We start from the raw sequence: 22597 nt of genomic DNA on the forward strand, positions 1-22597 counted from the left end.
ACCATAAGGATTGGATCACAGAGGACTGGAGTAAGGTAATCTTCTCTGAGAAGTCTAATTTTCAGCTTTGCCCAACAGCTGGTCGTCTAATGGCTAGAAACAGAGACCTGGAGAGGTGTATAAGCCACAGTGTCTTGCACCCGCTGTGAAATTTGGTGGAGGATCGGTGATGATCTGGGGATGCTTCAGCAAGGCTAAAATTGAGCAGATTAAACTTTGCAAGGGACATATGAATCAAGCCGCATACAAGGTTATCCTGGAAAAACAGTTGCTTCCTTCTGCTCAGGCAATGTTCCCCAGCTCTGAATACTGTTTTTTTTCCAGCAGGATATATATAGCAAAACTCCCCACCAGGTAAAAAAGTGGCACTGTACAGTGAGTGAGCGGCCCAAAAACCATGTGGCGAAAATAATTGGAGATGTCACAATTGTTCCACAGACTAGCATAACCTGATCAATATGGCCGCCATCATGAATGGTGATCATGTTCATCCTATGCAGAACATGCTCGATGCTTACTTGTCTGGTGGGATGCTGCACACTTCCAAAATGATGCTGTCTTTGAGGTCAGAAAAAACAAAAAAGAAGAAAAAACTCCTAAAAAAATACTTTATTGTAATTAATTATTAAAATCTGTAAGTATAAAAACAATGCTTATACATGATCATTATAGTAACTAGTACGTTTTAAGTGGGTGTAGAAGGGTGATAGATCCGATTAGTGAGGATAGTGCTGGTTGTTTACCATTCTCAGGGTAGGGGCAACTATAGTAGTTGCACTTCTTACTCCAATAGCTTTTATAAGGAGATTGGGGATGAGATATCTATCCCTCCCTTTCACCTACCTACCAGCGGAGGTGCACCATAAGTTGTTGGGTACCCCCCGCTCCACGTCGTCTCTCCCTAATGTCTCCCTGCAGCTCGTCAGTTGCAACCGGGAGACCCACCACCAAAGAAAAATAAATAGTGCAATTAGTCACAGTTAATAATTCAGGCGTACATAGGTATGTTACAGCCTCTTATAGATATTACATAGATCTCAGATCAAAGAAAAATTCCTTTTTATATATATATATATATGGATGTAAACTCCCAGCAGGGAAAACTTATCTGCCGAGACCATCCAGTAGTCTATCCAGTAGTCTATCCCGTAATTCCGACGCGTTTCCCCCCCTATTTTTTCTTTAGGGGTTCATCAGGGGAATAAATGATCCAAGGTTTATTTCTAGAAAAGATACAACATATCCATGGTATAATGTCTTGTTATGTTTCAAAGTCTAAAAAGGTTCTCAAGAAGAGGTGGAACCTATAATAATAGTGCATAATGGGGACATACCTTATATATTCATAAATGCCGGTAAAAACAGTATGGCATCAGCGGCCCATAATAGGGTCAGTCGTCCGATATGTAATAGATGGCTGCATTCAAAGTACTGCAGGTCCCATAATACCAGCTGTCATGTAGTGCAGCTTGCCTTATCTATCGCTGTCTTTTAAATGATTTCGTTTCTTACCGTTCCCGGCTCCCACGTTTCACGCCGGAAATGCTGCATATGTCACTTCCACATCCGCTCACTGGGACTGCATCGCGACGCACCATGGCGACCAACCGGAAATAATCCGGAGGTCACTTCCACAAATGCGCAGTATGGTGCGTTCCACGATGCCTGACCGGAAGTGGCCAGCAACGTCACTTCCGGTATACGGCTTCTCTATTCCTCCCCATTATACTGCGTTCCACGATGCCTAACCGGACGCGGCTAATAACGTCACTTCCGGTGTACGGCTTCTCTATTTCTCCCCATAATGCTGCGTTCCACAGTGCCGAACCGGAAGTGGCTAATAGCATTATTTCCGATATACGGATTCTCTATTCCTCACTGTACCTCCTAAACAGCGCATGGTTTCCTCATGCCTCCCAGACATGCACAATATACATGTCCTGGGGCCTTGTTAATACTACCCACCCTATGTATATTTTTTGTGCTGGGCCATATAGATTGTGGCATGCCAGTCTCTCTATAAGATTGTCAATATAGGGATAATTATATATATTTTGATCTGATAGACCCCATATATGCCACACATAGGAGGATGGCCCGCTACCTAAAAAAAACACCATTTTCCCGTTACATAGGAGTCCACAGGAGGCAATTTAAGGATGGGGGGATCTAAATCTCAAAGAGAACCTATCACCTAAATGCACAGAAAAAAATTATGACTCTGACCAGAAATATCTCCTGTCAGAAAAAACAAAATGACAAAATCATCAAAAACAGCCTAGCTATACTTGTTATTATAATGCCTCTCGGGTATAGCAACATACACAAGGGCCCATCTGACACTTCTAAATAAAACTGGTGTAACTGAGAACCTCATTAAGTCCTTTTGGACTAACTGTATCAAGTAAAAATGTTCATCGTGCCTCTCTCTGAAGAATTTTAATATCCCAATTACCTTTCCTGATTGGCATAGGGACGACTTCGATTCCTTGGAATCGTATGCTTTTTGGATCTCCTTGATGACACATATTCACGTGTCTCGCTATAGGTGTGTCACTTTGAGATTTAGATCCCCCCATCCTTAAATTGCCTCCTGTGGACTCCTATGTAACGGGAAAATGGTGTTTTTTTAGGTAGCGGGCCATCCTCCTATGTGTGGCATATATGGGGTCTATCAGATGAAAATATATATAATTATCCCTATATTGACAATCTTATAGAGAGACTGGCATGCCACAGTCTATCTGGCCCAGCACAAAAAATATACATAAGGTGGGTAGTATTAACAAGGACCCGGGACATGTATATTGTGCATGTCTGGGAGGCATGAGGAAACCATGCGCTGTTTATTAGGTACAGTGAGGAATAGAGAATCCGTATATCGGAAATAATGCTATTAGCCACTTCCGGTTCGGCACTGTGGAACGCAGCGTTATGGGGAGAAATAGAGAAGCCGTACACCGGAAGTGACGTTATTAGCCGCGTCCGGTTAGGCATCGTGGAACGCAGTATAATGGGGAGGAATAGAGAAGCCGTATACCGGAAGTGACGTTGCTGGCCGCTTCCGGTCAGGCATCGTGGAACGCACCATACTGCGCATTTGCGGAAGTGACCTCCGGATTATTTCCGGTTGGTCGCCATGGTGCGTCGCGATGCAGTCCCAGTGAGCGGATGTGGAAGTGACATATGCTGCATTTCCGGCGCGAAACGTGGAAGCCGGGAACGGTAAGAAACTAAATCATTTAAAAGACAGCGATCGATAAGGGAAGCTGCACTACATGACAGCTGGTATTATGGGACCTGCAGTACTTTGAATGCAGCCATCTATTACATATCGGACGACTGACCCTATTATGGGCCGCTGATGCCATACTGTTTTTACCGGCATTTATGAATATATAAGGTATGTCCCCATTATGCACTATTATTATAGGTTCCACCTCTTCTTGAGAACCTTTTTAGACTTTGAAACATAACAAGACATTATACCATGGATATGTTATATCTTTTCTAGAAATAAACCTCGGATCATTTATTCACCTGATGAACCCCTAAAGAAAAAATTGGGGGGAAACGCGTCGGGATACCGGGATAGACTACTGGATGGTCTCGGCAGATAAGTTTTCCCTGCTGGGAGTTTACATCCATATATATATATATATATATATATAAAAAGGAATTTTTCTTTGATCTGAGATCTATGTAATATCTATAAGAGGCTGTAACATACCTATGTACGCCTGAATTATTAACTGTGACTAATTGCACTATTTATTTTTCTTTGGTGGTGGGTCTCCCGGTTGCAACTGACGAGCTTCAGGGAGACATTAGGGAGAGACGACGTGGAGCGGGGGGGAAGCCAACAACTTATGGTGCACCTCCGCTGGTAGGTAGGTGAAAGGGAGGGATAGATATCTCATCCCCAATCTCCTTATAAAAGCTATTGGAGTAAGAAGTGCAACTACTATAGTTGCCCCTACCCTGAGAATAGTAAACAACCAGCACTATCCTCACTAATCGGATCTATCACCCTTCTACACCCACTTAAAACGTACTAGTTACTATAATGATCATGTATAAGCATTGTTTTTATACTTACAGATTTTAATAATTAATTAGAATAAAGTATTTTTTTTAGGAGTTTTTTCTTCTTTTTTGTTTTTTCTTCATAATTGACTCCTATTATATATCAACTCTGGTTATAAGTAATTGATATGGCTGGGTTCCTCTCAGGGCCTCTAAATAGCAATCGGTGGCTCAGTGACGCTGAGGAGGTTTTTTCTGATAAAAACCTTGAAACAACTAATCCAACAAAAAGAAACCTTAGGGTGGTGTTTTCTGAGTTACAAACAGCATATATTGACAACGCAAAAAGTTGGTGGGAATTACAATCCCTGGAACATTATATAAAAAATAATATAGTGCCCAGAGGATTGAGAATTAACTTGATTCCAGCAGAAAGAGTAAGGACACCCCTGCTTCTCAAGAGGTGGGAGGAGGAGTCTGTTGCCTCCTCACTCCGCTTCATGAATATCCTCCTAGAAGAGGAGAAAAAGAAATTTGAGGAGACTAATAAAACTCTTACTACTCTCAGAGAAGAGGCCCTGAAATTTAACAATGACTCTGACTTCCAGATCAAAGAATTGGCACTACAAGGTGCAGTAGAAAAATATCAACAAAATCTAAAAAATCGCAAGCACAAACATTTTGTCAGGGATCTGGAAGACTTCAAACAGAGAAGGGCCTATAACCTTACGGAAGGAGGAGGTGATATATCATCCTCAGACTTTTCAGACTCTGAGAGTAGACCTAGAGAGAGAAGTCAAAACAGATCTAGGGGGAGTACCCAGTCTGCTGGACGTGGTGGGACCAGAGGATGTGGAACTCTGGGGGAAAACAAAACCCACCACGGAAATCAGGACCAACGAGGGGCACAAGCCTCGGGTTCGGAACCTTCCTCCTCATTTGGACCTTCAGCCTCATTTGTACATCAGAACAATTTTTTAGGGATGAGGGACCCTTATCCCTTTCGAAAAAGATACAGCAGAAGGGCCAAAAAATGGTAAATGGAGGCCAAACAGATGGCCAACAGATTGTTAATCTATCTAACTATAAACTGTCTGCGATGGAAGAGAAGGTTCTTGGCTATGGTTTATCATTCGTTCCCACCACACGTTTTGATCCCTTCATCTGGGTAAAAGACCTCGAGTTATTTTTGAGGAAGCTCAGATGGAGGAAACATTTTAGGCATAACGATCTGAATGAGTGCCAGAGATTGGGGATTTCTCCCAGTATTCTCCCAGACGTCAGACTTCTGGCAAGTTTGTCAGAGACTGACAGAACAAATGAGGGTTTTGGCCCATTCACGAACCTTAAACCTAAGAATAGGAAGATGCCTCCCCCTACTGACTGTACAAGTATTGACATTTTTTCAACATTGGTTACAAAGGAGATACGAAAGATAAAACCTGGTTTAACAAGTAGTAAAAATAACCTCACACAAAGAGAAAGAGAGGCTCTATCGTCCCTTGACCAAAATAAGACCATAACAATAAAACCCTCCGATAAGGGGGGCAATATTGTAATTATGAATACGGATCAATACCGCTCCATGTGCCTCCAACTACTTTCGGATAAAACCACGTATGCCATTCTACCCGCAGATCCTACTTCTGAGTTTAAAGTAGCCCTCAATGAAATTATACAGGAAGGCTTTGGGTTGACACTCATCTCAAAGGAGGAAATGGACTTCCTGGTTCCCAAGGATGTGACAATTGCGACTTTTTACTCCACACCAAAGATCCACAAGGGGATACATCCCCTGAGGGGACGACCCATAGTATCGGGTATTGATGCTATGGGTCAAAACCCCAGTATTTACTTGTATAAAGTCTTGAGAAATTCTGTGAACATACAGCCCTCCTTTATTAGAGATACATCAGATTTGCTGAGCAAATTAGATGGTATACATGTTGATGAGGATACCATCCTTACATCAATTGATGTTGAACAACTGTACAGTTGTATACCACACAACAACGGCATCCGAGCAGTTAAATACTTTCTGGAAACAAGAGGGGTACAATATAGAGAACACAACCGGTTTATAATCAAACTTCTCACTTTTGTACTTACCCACAATTATTTTACTTTCCATAATAAGTTCTACCACCAGCTCAGGGGTACTGCAATGGGGAGCCCCTGTGCTCCCACCTTTGCAAACATGTACCTGGGCTGGTGGGAGGATGTCGTGGTTTTTGGGGACGAGGATGTCACGTGGAACCCCCAGATTATTTTCTGGGGTCGTTACATAGATGACATCCTCGTCCTCTGGAAAGGGGGAGCAGCCTCTTTTTTAGAGTTTGTAGCACATCTAAATATAAATAATTTTGGACTCAAGTTTACATGTGAAGTGGGGGGCGACAGATTGCCGTTCCTGGATATCCTCCTTACCAAAAATATTGATGCCACTTTAGGAACGACAGTCTACCGCAAACCAACGGCAACAAATAGTTTGCTTAGATGGCAGAGCCATCATCCTGAGACCCTACGGAGGGGGATTCCGAAGGGGCAGTTTCTCCGGTTTAGGAGAAACTGCTCCTCCCTGTATGATTTCCAACAGAAGGCAAATGGCCTCAGTGATAATTTAAAAAAAAAGGGGGTACCCTGAACATGGAATAAAGACAGCATTTGAGCCCGCTTGGGGTCAAAAGAGGGCTACATTATTAACTCCCAAACCCAAACCTGAACAGGAACAGATCACTAGACTGATTGGTTCATATGATGACGAAAATACCAAGATTATGCATATACTGAGACTACATTGGGGGATACTAAGATCAGACCCCGATATATGTGATTACATCACGCCACATCCGAGCGTTACATATAGAAGAGGCAAGACTATCAAAGATCATGTAGTACATAGCCACTATGTGGCAGAAAAAGCACCAGGTACATGGTTGGAAAGAAAGCCCCATGGGACTTTTAGGTGTGGGTCTTGTAAGTTCTGTCCCTTTATTGATCAAAATAAAACCTTCATCAATCACCAATCGGGAAGAGTCTTCTATATTAGGGATTTTTGCCAACTGCCGGACGGAGGGCTTAGTATATAGGTGTACATGTCCGCTCAGTTATATTGGCAAGACAAGACGCCAATTACGTGTTCGCATAGGAGAACATATAGGTGATATCACTCACAAAGGTGACACACCTATAGCGAGACACGTGAATGTGTCATCAAGGAGATCCAAAAAGCATACGATTCCAAGGAATCGAAGTCGTTCCTATGCCAATCAGGAAAGGTAATTGGGATATTAAAATTCTTCAGAGAGAGGCACGATGGACATTTTTACTTGATACAGTTAGTCCAAAAGGACTTAATGAGGTTCTCAGTTACACTAGTTTTATTTAGAAGTGTCAGATGGGCCCTTGTGTATGTTGTCATAATAATTTTTTTCTGTGCATTTAGGTGATAGGTTCTCTTTGAGATTTAGATCCCCCCCATCCTTAAATTGCCTCCTGTGGACTCCTATGTAACGGGAAAATGGTGTTTTTTTAGGTAGCGGGCCATCCTCCTATGTGTGGCATATATGGGGTCTATCAGATCAAAATATATATAATTATCCCTATATTGACAATCTTATAGAGAGACTGGCATGCCACAATCTATCTGGCCCAGCACAAAAAATATACATAGGGTGGGTAGTATTAACAAGGCCCCAGGACATGTATATTGTGCATGTCTGGGAGGCATGAGGAAACCATGCGCTGTTTAGGAGGTACAGTGAGGAATAGAGAATCCGTATATCGGAAATAATGCTATTAGCCACTTCCGGTTCGGCACTGTGGAACGCAGCGTTATGGGGAGAAATAGAGAAGCCGTACACCGGAAGTGACGTTATTAGCCGCGTCCGGTTAGGCATCGTGGAACGCAGTACTTTGAATGCAGCCATCTATTACATATTGGACGACTGACCCTATTATGGGCCGCTGATGCCATACTGTTTTTACCGGCATTTATGAATATATAAGGTATGTCCCCATTATGCACTATTATTATAGGTTCCACCTCTTCTTGAGAACCTTTTTAGACTTTGAAACATAACAAGACATTATACCATGGATATGTTGTATCTTTTCTAGAAATAAACTTCGGATCATTTATTCCCCTGATGAACCCCTAAAGAAAAAATAGGGGGGAAACGCGTCGGGATTACGGGATAGACTACTGGATGGTCTCGGCAGATACGTTTTCCTGGTGGGAGTTTACATCCATATATATATATATATATAAAAAGGAATTTTTCTTTGATCTGAGATCTATGTAATATCTATAAGAGGCTGTAACATACCTATGTACGCCTGAATTATTAACTGTGACTAATTGCACTATTTATTTTTCTTTGGTGGTGGGTCTCCCGGTTGCAACTGACGAGCTGCAGGGAGACATTAGGGAGAGACGACGTGGAGCGGGGGGGGGTACCCAACAACTTATGGTGCACCTCCGCTGTTAGGTAGGTGAAAGGGAGGGATAGATATCTCATCCCCAATCTCCTTATAAAAGCTATTGGAGTAAGAAGTGCAACTACTATAGTTGCCCCTACCCTGAGAATAGTAAACAACCAGCACTATCCTCACTAATCGGATCTATCACCCTTCTACACCCACTTAAAACGTACTAGTTACTATAATGATCATGTATAAGCATTGTTTTTATACTTACAGATTTTAATAATTAATTAGAATAAAGTATTTTTTTTAGGAGTTTTTTCTTCTTTTTTGGTTTTTCTTCATAATTGACTCCTATTATATATCAACTCTGGTTATAAGTCTTTGAGGTCAGCCAGGGTGTCGACATTTCCCCAATAAACACGCTCTTTCAAGTGTCCCCACAACCCGAAATCACAAGGATTTAGATGGGGCGAGTACGGTGACCATACATTAGGGAAGTAGCGGCTCAAAATCCTGTCACTGGGAAAATGTGCACGCAGAATGTTCTTCACATGATTTGCGATGTGAGGAGGTGCTCCATCATGCGTGAAGGTGGTCATCTGAAGACACTGCCACTGTTGGAGTTGCGGAACAACCACTGTTTCTAGCGGTGTCTGGTATCTCGCTGCTGTCACGGAACAGGTAGCAACCCCAGTTGGCCTCATTTCTTTGCAAAAGAACGGTCCGAGGATAAATGATGAGGTGAAGCCACACCAAACAACTACCTTTGGCGAATGCAGCGGAATCCCCTCGACCGCATGTGGATTTTCGGTAGCCCATATGCGACAGTTTTGTTTGTTCACCGTTCCTTTCAGGTAAAAATGCACTTCATCGCACCACAGAACATTCCATGGCCAATTGCTATCTACTTCCTCTCTCACCAGAAACAGGAATGCAAATATCATGCAGATATCATTGTCACAAGGAAAAAGTTGTTGATGATGGCTAATTTTGTTCGGGTATGCCCGCAAGACTTTTTGGAGAACTTTCCACACTGTGCTGTATGGGAGCCCCAGTTGCCTAGAAACACTGTATGCACTGCTGTTCCCATCACGGTTGTTTCTGCCCTGTTCCACGATGGCAGTGACAATGTCCTCCATAACCTGTTTGCTTACCGGTCGTCATCCGCGCACTAGCTGGACATTCAGTAACCCTGTTGCCTCAAAACTTGTCATCATCTGTCTCAGTTAATTGATAGCCATTGGACCGCTACGTGTGTGAAGGTCTTTCAAATGCCGAAAGGCTCCCAGTGCAGCTGTAGCATTCCTGGCATTCTCATAAAACAACCGAACTAACAGCGCACGATCCGGCAAAGAAATGGGCATCTTGCAGACTGAGTTCAAGGCGCGTTCAGTGAACAGCGCCACTTTTTCACCTGGTGGGGAGTTTTAGTATAAAAGATTTTAAAGATGCCTTCTGTTTCCCCATGCCTTGAATAGCATTGTCACAAACCACCGGGGGGGTCACTCAGAAATCCCCCGCGCTGGCTACCAGTACGTCACAATCGGGGGGTAACAAGTGGGGGTCACCCCTCCTTTATACCTCCCGACCGACAGACAGAGCACGTGACGCGCTCTCTAGCGCCCCTCTTATAGTCAGGCCAATTATGGAATTGCCCGACCATAAGCAAGGAGGCCGCTATACTACTTATGCCGATTATTGAAGGGTCCCCGGTGAGAGTAAGGTATATATTCCCCCGACCTCCGCGGGCGGAATATATAAAATCTCCCCGAATCTCACTGGCCTCCCCACAATAATCCTTGGCACAATTCGCTGCCACCAACCGATTTACGGTAACTATTAGCCGAACACACAGACGTGGGATTCAAGATCGAGATAACAGAACAGCCCAAGATTAATTATATAATTTAATCAGCCTAAAGCACACTAGAAACTACAATATATACAATAGGGAATCTACAGAATATACATATGTCAGAGTACAGTTACAATAAAAGCATGGGTTACAAACAGGCATACACAGTTCCAGCAGTTACCTTGTTGCGTCTGGCCACAGGGGGGCGCTGTACCCAGGTTTCTAGGATCCTTCCCACAGATGTTTCCTACACGTGCCCCCAGCGAAAAGAACACTGGAAAATGGCCGAAGTAGGGTTATCAACCTGGGCAAATCCAGGTCCCCTCCTACCTTAGTGACCTCAGAGGGAGCACTGCTCCACCCCTGGCTTGAGTTATGGACAATCCACAACATGGAATATGGGCCATAACTTTGCCTGGGAGCGTCGTAGGCGGACGCCAATGCTCTCATTGTGACAGTTATGAATTTAGCTACAGAACGAGGGGACTCATGACCTGCCTGCCAGTTCCCCATTGGCTGATATCACGCCTGGGGCATTTCCCAATGTCCTGCTCCCATAAAAAGGGTGTGCCGGCATCGTCCGCATGCGGAGACACCATTTTTATGGTTGCCGTATTTATCGGAAATATGGCTTGCGAGATATGAACCATTTTTTACTGGAGTCGTTCTGTCTAGCTAGTTCCATAGCCTTGCTAATGAGATACAACTCTTGTTACAGGGTGACGGCAGGGAGTCATCCTGTGTCCATTGTTCCCACACCACCTCATCTCCATATCACAGGAGATGGCCATGGGATTTGTTGCTAAACCAGTTGTGTGAAGGAAAGGGGGGGTGACACCAGGAGAGGGCTTCCTGACATACTTGAATATCATGATTTATCGTCATATCTCCGGATTTACCTCACACCTCCCCCCTTTTGAGGGCGCTAGGGGGCAGCACACTCCGGTGTTCCCCCGTGCGCCCGTCCGCGACCTCTCCTTGTCGGGACAGCCCGTCTGCGTTACCGTGGTCACGGCCCCTTTTGTGGCGAATGGTGAAGTTGTATTGCTGGAGCGCAAGGCTCCAGCGCAACAATCGCCCATTCGTCCCAGAGACGGTGTGCAACCAGCTGAGGGGATTGTGGTCCGTCTCCACGATGAAGTGGCGCCCGTATAGATAGGGTTGCAGACGCTGCAGGGCCCACACTATGGCCAGGCACTCCTTCTCCATCGTGGAATAGGCAACTTCCCTTGGTAACAGCTTCCTGCTCAGGTACAAGACTGGGTGCTCTTGGCTCGCAGAGTCCACCTGGCTGAGCACCGCACCGAGGCCGAAGTCACTGGCGTCGGTCTGTACTACAAACGGCCGCGTGAAGTCGGCTGCCTGTAGCACGGGCGGGCTGGACAGGGCGTCCTTTAGGGCCCGGAAGGCTGTCTCGCAGTCCATTGTCCAATCGACTGCAGAGGGCAGCTTCTTCTTGGTGAGGTCCGTCAAGGGCTTTGCCAGGCTACTATAGCATGGAACAAACCTCCTATAGTACCCAGCGGTCCCCAAAAAGGACATCACCTGCTTCTTGGTCCTGGGGGTGGGCCAGGATGCGATGGCTTCCACTTTCTCAGGCTCGGGCTTCAGTGTTCTCCCACCTACCCGGTGACCGAGGTACTGGACCTCGCTCATGGCCAGCTGACACTTTCCCGGCTTGATGGTCAAACCTGCCCGGTGGATCCGCCTGAGCACCTGTGCTAGATGCTCTAGGTGGTCCTCCCAGGTGGGACTGAAGACGGCAATGTCATCCAGGTACGCGGCCGCGTACCCTTCAAGTCCCTTGAGCAGGGTGTTGACCATCCGCTGGAAAGTGGCAGGGGCATTCCTCATCCCGAATGGCATCACCGTGGACTCGTACAGTCCAAATGGGGTAATAAAGGCAGAGCGTTCCCTGGCCTTGCGAGTCAGGGGGATCTGCCAATATCCCCGGCTCAGATCCATGATGGTCAGGTACTGAGCCCCGGCCAACTGATCGAGCAGGTCATCGATGCGTGGCATTGGGTACGCATCGGCGACCGTGACCGCATTGAGCCCCCTGTAGTCCACGCAGAACCGAGTGGTTCGGTCCTTCTTAGGGACGAGGACTACAGGCGAGGCCCAAGCGCTGTTGGATGCCTGGATCACCCCCAGCTTCAGCATCTCGTCAATCTCCTGGCGCATGTGTTGCTGCACCTCCAGGGAGACCCGATATGCTGAACGCCGGATCGGGGGATGATCCCCAGTGTCCACGTGATGGACAGCCAAGTCAGTCCTTCCGGGCTGGTTGGTAAACAACCCCCGGAAGGGGTGTAGGGTGGCCCACAGCTGGGACCGTTGGTCCTCCAAGAGCTGGTGGCCAACCTCCACATCCTCAATGGATCCGCCTGCCCTAACCTGGGCTAGCATATCCAAGAGGGTTTCCGCTTCTCCCTCCTCGGGCAGGTTGCACACGGGGAGCGCACATGCCTCCCGCTCATGATGTGCCTTCATCATGTTCACATGGAAGGGCTTCCGCCTTCCACGGGCAGGGTCCAGGGTGACCAGGTACGTCACAGGGTTGAGCTGCTGGTACACGAGGTATGGGCCTTCCCAGGCTGCCTGAAGCTTGTCCTGTGGTACGGGGACCAGTACCCACACCTTTTGACCCACTTGGTAGGTCCTCTCACAAGCGTTCTGGTCGTACCAACGCTTCTGATCGGCCTGGGCTTGAGCCATATTGTCGTGTACCAGTTGCGTCAAGGCCTGCATTTTGTCCCGGAAGCGCATGACATACTCGATAACCGACACTCCAGGGGTGGCCAAATCCCCTTCCCAAGCCTCTTTCACCAGAGCCAGGGGGCCCCGCACACGTCGCCCGTACAGGAGCTCAAACGGTGAGAATCCTGTTGAGGCCTGTGGAACCTCCCGGTAAGCAAATAACAGGTGTGGGAGATACCGCTCCCAGTCACGCCCATGGGAGTCGACCAACATCTTAAGCATCTGCTTTAAGGTGCCATTGAACCGCTCGCACAGGCCATTAGTCTGTGGATGGTACGGGCTGGCCACCAGATGTCGCACCTGGACCTGCTTACAGAGGGCCTCCATCAGCTGGGACATGAATTGGGTCCCCCGGTCAGTGAGCATTTCCTGGGGAAAACCCACTCGGGAGAAAATCTCCAGCAATGCGGTGGCCACCTTGTCAGCCCGAATGGACGACAAGGCCACTGCTTCTGGGTACCGGGTGGCATAGTCCACTACCGTCAGTAGGAAGCGTTTCCCGGAGCTGCTGGGGATGGCCAGCGGGCCGACCAGATCCACAGCCACCCTCCTGAAAGGCTCATCGATGATTGGCAGAGATACTAGTGGGGCTTTGGGGCGTGGCCCCGCCTTCCCCACTCTCTGACAGGTTTCACACGAACGGCAGTAGGCAGCCACATCGGCCCCCATTTTTGGCCAGTAGAAATGCTGGTTTAACCTGGCCTTGGTCTTAGCGATCCCTAGGTGTCCGGCCATCGGAATCTCATGTGCGATCCGCAACAACTCCGTCCGGAACGGATAGGGTACCACCAACTGTCGGTCCCTGGGCCACGCCTCCGGTGAACCCTGCTGGACCGTGGCCCGGTACAGCCGTCCTTGGTCCCAGACCACTCGCTCCGGGTCCGAGTCCGAGGGAGGCTGTGCCGCCTGCTCCTTAAGAGCTTTCAGGCTGTCGTCAGCTTCTAACGCTGCCTGAAACCCCTGACTAGATGTGGCCAGAATCGACGAGACTGTCACATCTTCAGTCAGTACCCCGGGACCTGTGTCCTGGCCTCCACCTGACTCGGCTGCCACTTGGTCAGAAGGGGAAGAGCTATCGGACCTCCGGGAGGCCCCTTGGCTTCCAGCACTCCCACTGCGGGTGACAGCGGCCACAGCCGCTGCGACCGTGGGTCGTGCCTGCTCCTCCTCCGTTCCTGACCAAGTCGCCGGTTCAGGCAGACCTACCTGGCTTCCTGACACCCCGGTTGTGGGGGAACCATGCACCGAGATCTTACCTGGGAGCACTTCCGCTCCTGGACCGGCCCCAATCTCACCTGCCTGTTCCCCTCCTGCAGCAACAGAACCCCGCTGTGAAATCTCTGGGGACCCCACATTTGCTGTGGTAGCCCCCACCCCACACACTGGTCCTCCCCCTGCAGCACCCTGCTCTCTGCTTATCCCTGCAGAGGGCAACAGATCCCAGCTCACAGGCTGGTTACTTGTAGAGGCATTGTCACACCTTTCTCTGACCCCCTCCCCTCCTGTCACAGCTGCAGCTGCGTGTGTGTCTATGGTGTCTGTGCAAGCAGAAATATCAGAGTTCACTCCCTCCTCCCTTACATCATTCATAGATAACACATTAACATTGTCAGGAGTCATGTCAGTACTGGCTGAAGGTTCAGCCCTTGGGGGGGGCCCAAACTGGGAGGTTATCTGCCCCAAATCTGTCCCAAGTAGCACGTTTGCAGGGATCCGATCAGTTACCCCCACCTCCCTCACCCCTCGCCCTGCGCCCCAGTCCACATAAATGTCAGCAACAGGCAGCGCCGGGTCAATGCCTCCAATCCCGGAGACAGCGAGGGTTTTTCCAGGGATCAAGTCTTGGGGGGACACCATCTCAGGCCGCACCAGAGTCACCTCCGAGGCGCTGTCTCGCAGTCCTATGGTCACAGACCGGCCGACGGTGACAGGTTGGAAGCTGTCCAGGGACCTACCACCACCCCCACCCACACAATACACCTTGGGCGGCCCTTGGGACGGGGACGGAGCCGGGGCCTTGGGACGCTGAGGGCACATGGCCTTGAAGTGTCCAGGTAGGTTGCACTGGTGGCACCGTCTTGGTTCCGCCACGGGCCTGGAGAGGGGAGTTGAGGGGGACACCCCCTGCAGTCTAGGGGCAGGTGGGGCAGTCGCCGAATTCATCTTACCCCCTCTCCAGGTGCTGCTGGTGGCCGCTCTCCTGGCCTCAGGGGCCCGGTTGTTGGTGTAGTCATCGGCAAGGGCAGCTGTAGCCGTAGACCCCTTTGGCTTCTGGTCTCGGATGAACTGGCGGAGATCCTCAGGGCAGTTCCACAAGAGTTGCTCCGTGATGAACAAGTCCAGGATCTCCGGTCCGGTGGAAAGCTGCAGGCCTTGGGTCCAGTGGTCGGCAGCTCGGGCAAGTGCCCGCCGGTGGTCAGCCCAGGAGTCCTTTGGTCCCTTCTGCAGGGTCCGGAACTTCTTGCGGTAGGACTCCGGAGTGAGGTTGTACTGTTGGATCAGGGCCCGCTTGATGGTGTCGTAGCCCTGATCTGCCTCAGCAGGCAAGTCCCCAAGGATTTCCAGGGCCTTACCCCTTAAACGGGGGGTCAGGTATTTGGCCCACTGGTCCTTGTCCAGATGGTGCTGCAAGCAAGTCCGTTCAAAAGCAGTCAAGAAAGAGTCCAAGTCTCCATCCTTCTCCAGCACTGGGAAGTCCTCAACACGGACCTTTGGAAGTTTGGTGTCTCGAAGGTCACATGTGGCTGATGAGGGCCGGAGCTGAGCTAGCTGCAGCTGGTAGTCACGGTCTGCCTGTCGCTCTCGCTCTTCACGCGCTGCCTGCCGCTCTCGCTCCGCAGCCTCACGCTCTGCGTGCCGCTCCGCAGCCTCAGCGTCACGCGCTGCCTGCCGCTCTGCCCTGCGCTCTGCCAGGAGTTCCTTGTAGCCCTTCTGGTCTCCAGCCTGGAGAAGGGCCATAGCCATTTGAAGAAGGCTATCCGAGCCTCCCAGGCTCGGTGGAATGGCACGTGGTGATCTGCGGCACGCTGCAGAGCTAGGCGATTCACTGTCCCTTTCAGAGCGGAGGGCTGGCATCTGGCTCGTTGAGGAACCTTGGGTGAGCTCCTCCTCATCTTGTCCAGCAGTGCCAGGTTGCGCAATGTCCTCGGCAGAACGGTTTTCTGGCGTCGAGCTGCTGGAGGACTCGTGGGCAACCTCCTCATTGCTGTCCACAGCACCGTCCTCCCTCTCTTCGGCTCCTGCCTTAGCATTGGCCAGTTGCATAGCTCTGCTCCTGGTGCCATCAGCCATTCTTGCAGACTTTTGGTCACTGACACAGAACTGACACCTGATGCCTCCACACACCTTACAGTATCTGCACTCCGACACTCTAGTGTTGAGCTAGTCTGAAGACCCCAGCAGCCACAGCTGCTGCAGGCAGTCTTTAGTGTCTGGGAGTATGGGTCTCACACTCACACACACTATTATCTCGATCCCACTGCTGCCACCAATATGTCACAAACCACCGGGGGGGTCACTCAGAAATCCCCCGCGCTGGCTACCAGTACGTCACAATCGGGGGGTAACAAGTGGGGGTCACCCCTCCTTTATACCTCCCGACCGACAGACAGAGCACGTGACGCGCTCTCTAGCGCCCCTCTTATAGTCAGGCCAATTATGGAATTGCCCGACCATAAGCAAGGAGGCCGCTATACTACTTATGCCGATTATTGAAGGGTCCCCGGTGAGAGTAAGGTATATATTCCCCCGACCTCCGCGGGCGGAATATATAAAATCTCCCCGAATCTCACTGGCCTCCCCACAATAATCCTTGGCACAATTCGCTGCCACCAACCGATTTACGGTAACTATTAGCCGAACACACAGACGTGGGATTCAAGATCGAGATAACAGAACAGCCCAAGATTAATTATATAATTTAATCAGCCTAAAGCACACTAGAAACTACAATATATACAATAGGGAATCTACAGAATATACATATGTCAGAGTACAGTTACAATCAAAGCATGGGTTACAAACAGGCATACACAGTTCCAGCAGTTACCTTGTTGCGTCTGGCCACAGGGGGGCGCTGTACCCAGGTTTCTAGGATCCTTCCCACAGATGTTTCCTACACGTGCCCCCAGCGAAAAGAACACTGGAAAATGGCCGAAGTAGGGTTATCAACCTGGGCAAATCCAGGTCCCCTCCTACCTTAGTGACCTCAGAGGGAGCACTGCTCCACCCCTGGCTTGAGTTATGGACAATCCACAACATGGAATATGGGCCATAACTTTGCCTGGTAGCGTCGTAGGCGGACGCCAATGCTCTCATTGTGACAGTTATGAATTTAGCTACAGAACGAGGGGACTCATGACCTGCCTGCCAGTTCCCCATTGGCTGATATCACGCCTGGGGCATTTCCCAATGTCCTGCTCCCATAAAAAGGGTGTGCCGGCATCGTCCGCATGCGGAGACACCATTTTTATGGTTGCCGTATTTATCGGAAATATGGCTTGCGAGATATGAACCATTTTTTACTGGAGTCGTTCTGTCTAGCTAGTTCCATAGCCTTGCTAATGAGATACAACTCTTGTTACAGGGTGACGGCAGGGAGTCATCCTGTGTCCATTGTTCCCACACCACCTCATCTCCATATCACAGGAGATGGCCATGGGATTTGTTGCTAAACCAGTTGTGTGAAGGAAAGGGGGGGTGACACCAGGAGAGGGCTTCCTGACATACTTGAATATCATGATTTATCGTCATATCTCCGGATTTACCTCACAAGCATACATACCAATTTTCAGACAATTCTGTCCCCTGGGTCAGTCTGCCACGGCTCCAAACACCTTAGGTTATTTTATGGTCACCTTGTATATTCGACCTCCTCTGAGGCGTCTTTTTTTCTTAGCTATACAAGCCCAACTTTTCCAGCTTCTCATGTTGTAATCTAGTTGCCCACCATTGAACTGACTCTAACTTCTGAATATCCTTTTTAAAATATTTGAGCTCCAAACTTGATTCCATATTTTAGATGTGGCCTTACAAGTGAAAAACAAACACCCAACAAAGAGAGAAACCCCCACAAAGACAAAAATCCTTATACAGTTTAATAATAACCAAGCTTTATTGATCAACAATATAGCAGTATAAAATCTAATGTAAAAAATTGGGGATGAAATGATGCAGAATAAATATAAACTGATGGTACAATACATGTCAGATAAAGGCACACAGATAATATAGCAGACCATGTGAATCATAAGTATAATCACTCTCCATCTTACTGACAATGTTAATCCATATAGTCTAGGGCAGAGGTCTCCAACCTTTATGACCATGAGAGCCATATTCAGCTCTTTAACCCTGCTGTTCTGTGCCCATGTACTATACACTTGTATTGCTCCTGGATCACTATGACCCGGTTTATTAAATCTTGATTTTAGATACTCTAACTCAATTATTTTTATACATTTTGCTTACTAGACTGTATGGGAACATGTTTGGAAATAAAAAAAAAAAAAGAGAAAAATGAAATTGAAATCTTTTTTTTTTTTTTTTATTCTGAAAAAACTTAGTAATAAGCAAAACGAAAAATGACAAACTACACATATGTGGTAAAAAAAAAAAAAAAAAAAAAAAAAAAAAAAAAAAAAAAATCAAGCATTTTGTGGAGCCAAGGAAAAAAAAACAGCTTTTAGCTGAAATAAGTTTGTCAGCTTTGCAGACAGTATGCACTGACCTATAGCTTACAGAATCACACAATAATAACACTAAGTACATGTAAAGAAATAAAATAAAAGTATTCCTTTACAATATACAATCTACCAGCAGAATTGAATAAGAAACCAATAAGCTACCTGTAAAAAGCCAAGATACAGCCTGGAACAGAGATGTGTACAGAGCTGCTGTCCATAGCAACTGAAAGGTCAAATGGCTAAGGCTTTGTGCACATGCTGCATTTTTTTACACTGCGTTTTTGTGCATTTTTGGCCGCTAAAAATGCACAAAAACGCACCCGCGGCAAAAATAACGACAAAAACCGCATGCGTTTTTACTGCAATTTGGTGCATTTTTTGATGCGTTTTTGAGCTCTGCGTTTTTCTGCGGTTTTCCAATGCATTGCATGGGGGGGAAACGCAGAAAAACGCAGGAAAGAATTGACATGTCCATTTTTTTTTTTAAGCTCAAAAACGAAACTTAAAAAAAAGTTGTGTGCGGACAGCAAAAATGAAAACTCATAGACTTTGCTGGGGAAGCAAAGTCATGCAGTTTTGAGGCCAAAAACGCACCCGAAAAACGCCGCGAAAAACGCACTGTGTGCACATAGCCTTAAGGCCATGTCACACTAAGCAACATCGCTGCTAACGAACAACTTTTGTGACGTAGCAGCGATGTTGCTAGGGATGTCGCTGTGTGTGACATCCAGCAACAACCTGGCCCCTGCTGTGAGGTCGTTGGTTGTTGCTGAATGTCCTGGACCACTTTTTAGTTGTTGCTCTCCCGCTGTGAAGCACACATCGCTGTGTGTGACAGTGACAGAGCAACAACTAAATGTGCAGGCAGCAGGAGCCGGATTCTGCGGACGCTGGTAACCACGGTAAACATCGGGTAACCAAGAAGCCCTTACCTTGGTTACCCGATATTTACCTTCGTTACCAGCGTCCGCCACTCTCAGCTGTCAGTGCCGGCTCCCTGCACACATAGTCACAGTACACATCGGGTAATTAGCCCGATGTGTACTGTGGCTAGGAGTGCAGGGAACAGGGAGCCGACACTTGCAGTGTGAGAGCGGCGGATGCTGGTAACGAAGGTAAATATCGGGTAGCCAAGGTAAGGGCTTCTTGGTTACCCGATGTTTACCGTGGTTACCAGCGTCCGCAGAAGCCGGCTCCTGCTGCCTGCACACGTAGCAGAGTACACATCGGGTAATTAACACAATGTGTACTGTGGCTAGGTGTGCAGGGAGCCAGCACTAAGCGGTGTGCGCTGGTAACCAAGGTAAATATCGGGTTGGTTACCCGATATTTACCTTAGTTACCAAGCGCAGCATCGCTTCCACGTAGCGCTGCTGGCTGGGGGCTGGTCACTGGTGAGATCTGCCTGTGTGACAGCTCACCAGCAACCCGTGTAGCGACGCTCCAGCGATCCCTGCCAGGTCAGGTTGCTGGTGGGATCGCTGGAGCATCGCTTAGTGTGACATCTCACCAGCGACCTCCTAGCAACTTACCAGCGATCCCTATCAGGTTGTATCGTTGTTGGGATCGCTGGTAAGTTGTTTAGTGTGACTGGGCCTTTAGTGTGACATCTCACCAGCGACTTCCTAGCAACTTACCAGTGATCCCTATCAGGTTGTATCGTTGTTGGGATCGCTGGTAAGTTGTTTAGTGTGACTGGGCCTTAAAGGCCCCTTTACACACTGAGACTTTCTAGTGATCCCACCAGCGATCCCAACCTGGCCGGGATCGCTACAAAGTCTCTGGTGAGTCGCTGGTGAGCTGTCAAACAGGCAGACCTGGCCAACGACGCAACAGCGATCCGGACCTGCAGAACGACCTAGTTAGTCATTGGGGACGTTGTAAAGCAGCTTTTTGAAAGGGAAGTCGCTAACGAAGTCGCTGTAAAGTCCCCTTTACACACTGAGACTTTCTAATGATCATGCTGCACAGCGGGAAACAAAGGACCAAAGAATGGTCCTGAACGATTTGTAGTGATCAGCAACTTCACAGCAGGGGCCAGGTCGCTGATGTGTTTCACACACTGCAATGTCGCTGGGGAGGTCGCTAGAACGTCACAAAACCGGTGACGTTACAGCGATGTCGTTTGCGATGTTGCAGTGTGTAAAGCCACCTTTAAGGCCCCGTCACACTAAGCAACATCGCTAGCAACATCGCTGCTAAGGAACAACTTTTGTGACGTAGCAGCGATGTTGCTAGTGATGTTACTGTGTGTGACATCCAGCAACAACCTGGCCCCTGCTGTGAGGTCGTTGGTTGTTGCTGAATGTCCTGGGCCATTTTTTAGTTGTTGCTGTCCCGCTGTGAAGCACAGATCGCTGTGTGTGACAGCGAGACAGCAACAACTAAATGTGCAGGCAGCAGGAGCCGAGCTTCTACGGACACGGGTAACCACGGTAAACAGCGGGTAACCAAGAAGCCCTGTCCTTGGTTACCCGATATTTACCTTCGTTACCAGCCTCCACCGCTCTCGCTGCCAGTGCCGGCTCCTGCTCTGTACACATGTAGCTGCAGCACACATCGGGTAATTAACCCGATGTGTGCTGTAACTAGGAGAGCAAGGAGCCAGCGCTAAGCGGTGTGCGCTGCTCCCTGCTCTGTGCACATGTAGCTGCAGGACACATCGGGTAATTAACCCGATGTGTACTGTAGCTAGGAGAGCAGGGAGCCAGCGCTAAGCGGTGTGCGCTGCTCCCTGCTCTCTGCACGTGTAGCTGCGTGCGCTGGTAACCAAGGTAAATATCGGGTTGGTTACCCGATATTTACCTTAGTTACCAAGCGCAGCATCGCTTCAGTGCCTCGCTGCTGGCTGGGGGCTGGTCACTGGTTGCTGGGGACAGCTCACCAGCAACCCGTGTAGCGATGCTCCAGCGATCCCTGCCAGGTCAGGTTGCTGGTGGGATCGCTGGAGTGTCTGACTGTGTGACCTTTCACCAGCAACCTCCTAGCAACTTACCAGCGATCCCTATCAGGTTGTATCGTTGTTGGGATCGCTGGTAAGTTGTTTAGTGTGACGGTACCTTTAAGGCCCCTTTACACACTGAAACTTTCTAGCGATCCCACCAGCGATCCCAACCTGGCCGGGATCGCTACAAAGTCTCTGGTGAGCTGTCAAACAGGCAAACCTGGCCAACGACGCAACAGCGATCCGGACCTGCAGAACGACCTAGCTAGTCATTGGGGACGTAGTAAAGCAGCTTTTTGAAAGGGAAGTCTCTAACTAAGTCGCTGTAAAGTCCCCTTTACACACTAAAACTTTGCTGCACAGCGGGAAACAAAGGACCAAAGAATGGTCCTGAACGATTTGTAGCGATCACAACTTCACAGCAGGGGCCAGGTCGCTGATGTGTTCCACACACTGCAATGTCGCTGGGGAGGTCGCTATAACGTCACAAAACCGGTGACGTTACAGCGATGTCGTTTGCGATGTTGCAGTGTGTAAAGCCACCTTTAAGCTGGGGTCACACATAACGACAACGACGTCGCTGCAACGTCACCATATTCTGTGACATAGCAGCGACCATAGATGATCGTTAGTAAGCTGTCAAACATGTTATAAAAAGCAGCGACGGAGCAGCGATCATAGCGACGTCGACGGTCGTTGTGTGGTTTCAGACGTAGCGTAGCGTCCCTGCTGCGGTGTCAAACACAAGGATTATCAGCTTATCAGCATGGCGCAGCGGGTTAGCAGCGATCAAAAAATGACCTGGAGCATTCAGGAGCGAGCAACGATTTCGCAGCAGGGGTCTGATCGTTGTTATGTGTCACACACAGCGACGTCGCTGTTGAGGTCGCTGCAACGTCA

General features: G+C 48.5%; 1 protein-coding gene across 1 annotated transcript in view; it reads left to right on the top strand.

Annotated features, from left to right (window-relative positions):
- Positions 1-22597, top strand: part of COG2 (component of oligomeric golgi complex 2) — a 260876-nt gene that overhangs the window by 133730 nt on the left and 104549 nt on the right. The window lies entirely within an intron of this gene.

This window comes from Anomaloglossus baeobatrachus, chromosome 3, assembly GCF_048569485.1.
Source record: "Anomaloglossus baeobatrachus isolate aAnoBae1 chromosome 3, aAnoBae1.hap1, whole genome shotgun sequence".
Classification (NCBI taxonomy): Eukaryota; Metazoa; Chordata; class Amphibia; order Anura; family Aromobatidae; genus Anomaloglossus; species Anomaloglossus baeobatrachus.